Here is a 2,012-nt window from a genome sequence, read left to right on the forward strand (position 1 = left end):
TTCCCTTGTTTTCAGGATTTTTTTATTGTTGTTTTTGAGACAGGGTTTCTCTGTAGCTTTGGAGCCTGTCCTGGACTAGCTCTGTAGACCAGGCTGGCCTCGAACTCACAGAGATCCACCTGCATTTGCCTCCCGAGTGCTGGAATTATAAGTGTGCACCACCACTGACCAGCATTTTAAGGATTTTAAAGTGGCTTGTTTGCTCTTATAGGTAGCTTTCTGTATGGTCAAGAGGTAAGATTAAGCTTTCTAGTATTGCTTTGAGAAGAAACTTCATTCTGAGCTGAAAAGTTTTTGGACAGTATCGCCAACTTTAGCTGAAAACCTACATTTCCCAGAATGCATTTCTCTTCATCAGCTCACTATTAAGAGCTAGCTTATGGACTTCATTTCCCATAGTTCTTCTTGGGTCTGGGAGTCAACCTCCAGTTCTCTTTTACTGGACTTGCTTTAGAACTTTTTGCTTTTGCAACAAGAGATTTGAACCAAGCTTTTTAAGTTTTCAATTATGGGACACTAAGAGATTTCTATTCTCTCCTCAGCTGGCTTTAACAGGTGTCTCTCCTTCATTAGCCACTGGCCCCATCAGAACCACACCTGCCTCTGTTAGCTGGCAGTGAGGCTGGCATTCCTGATAGCTACTTTGCTTGGGGCTTGTGTTTGCCTTAGCCACTTACATTCTGTGTGGATCTATTGACAAATCTCCCTAGAAGGACACACAATCACAACAATTAGTCCATCGCCTAGTTCTAATTCCTTCTGACCCATTATATGAATCAACATGGGCCAAATAAGGGCTGCCGTTTTCCCACTGCCTGTTTTAGCAATAACAATCATGTCTCTACCACTTAATGCTACAGGTACACCCAGACACTGTATTGGAGTTGGCTGTATGCACTCCGATTTCCAAATCTGGTGCATGAGTTGTACACCAAACCCAAAATGAGCGGAAACTACTTCCTGGTCTAGGAGGTGCAGCACCAGAGACCCGAAGGTTGAGTTTATGCCGCAGGTCTATTAACTGCTGTGGAGTGAGGTTGTTTATCTCCTCATGTTCATTGTAAAAATATTCTCAGATGGTGGATAGTCAGTCTCTGAATGATCAATGGGAGGAAGAGGATCAATAAATTTTTTGGAGGGGGCAATTGGATTTCCATCACTATCATATTCCAGATTGTCTTCATCCTCCTGAACTACCCAAGCAGTTGGGTTTTCTGCCATGTATCAAAAATAAGCTTCTTGGTCATCTTCTTCTTCAATGTCAACTCGAATACCCTTTACATTTTTTTTCTTTCCTTGTCCTTTTCTTCAAGTCTCTTCATGTCTCTAGCTACCTGATCTTCTACATCAGCCATAAATGCTTCCAAGGGATCATCATCGCTGTCAGAATCCATGGGTTTAGAATGGAACTGCTGGTGGGTAAGTGAGTTTTCAGCAGGAATGTAAGGTAAATCTACATTGCTGGAATCTTCTTCTTCTTCTTCTTCTTCTTCTTCTTCTTCTTCAAAATACGCATTGTCTACATTAAAGTTGGTCCGTTTAGATCCAATCTTATAGAAAGAATGAAGCTGTGGTGGAGCCGACTTTCCGAATCCCCGAGGACAAGCTGGCTGCCCCAAAGGCAATGTGGGACTGTGGCAGCAGCTTGGCTTCCTCCTTTTTCCCAGCACTGATGGCAAAACCTCAAAGTCAAGTCCCTGCTTAGTTCCAGGGCCACCATTATTCCAGTTCATGATGCAAGGACTGCTGTTGTGGCTCCAGATGCTGCTGTGACTACAATCGGCACACGTGAATTGTTTGTGAAATTATAGTTTTAGTTTTCTCTTCTTGATCTTAGAGGCTTGTCTCTTTACATTTCCAGGCATTTGTGTGGTTGTTGCTATCTTCATGTTTCTTAGCATGAGACAGTGACAAAGCAAGAGAGAAATCCAGGAAGCATTGCTTCCTTATATTTTCCCTTCATATATTAGCTTGAGTTTCTATCCTAAGTTCCCACAAGGAGGAAATGCAGC

General features: G+C 42.6%; 1 pseudogene; it reads right to left on the reverse strand.

The window, feature by feature from the left end:
* Positions 1–606: 606 nt before the first annotated feature.
* On the reverse strand, positions 607–1,733 carry LOC118575091 (annotated as a pseudogene).
* Between the last annotated feature and the right edge of the window lie 279 nt (positions 1,734–2,012).

The sequence above is a fragment of the Onychomys torridus genome, unplaced genomic scaffold, assembly GCF_903995425.1.
Source record: "Onychomys torridus unplaced genomic scaffold, mOncTor1.1, whole genome shotgun sequence".
NCBI classification, from domain to species: domain Eukaryota; kingdom Metazoa; phylum Chordata; class Mammalia; order Rodentia; family Cricetidae; genus Onychomys; species Onychomys torridus.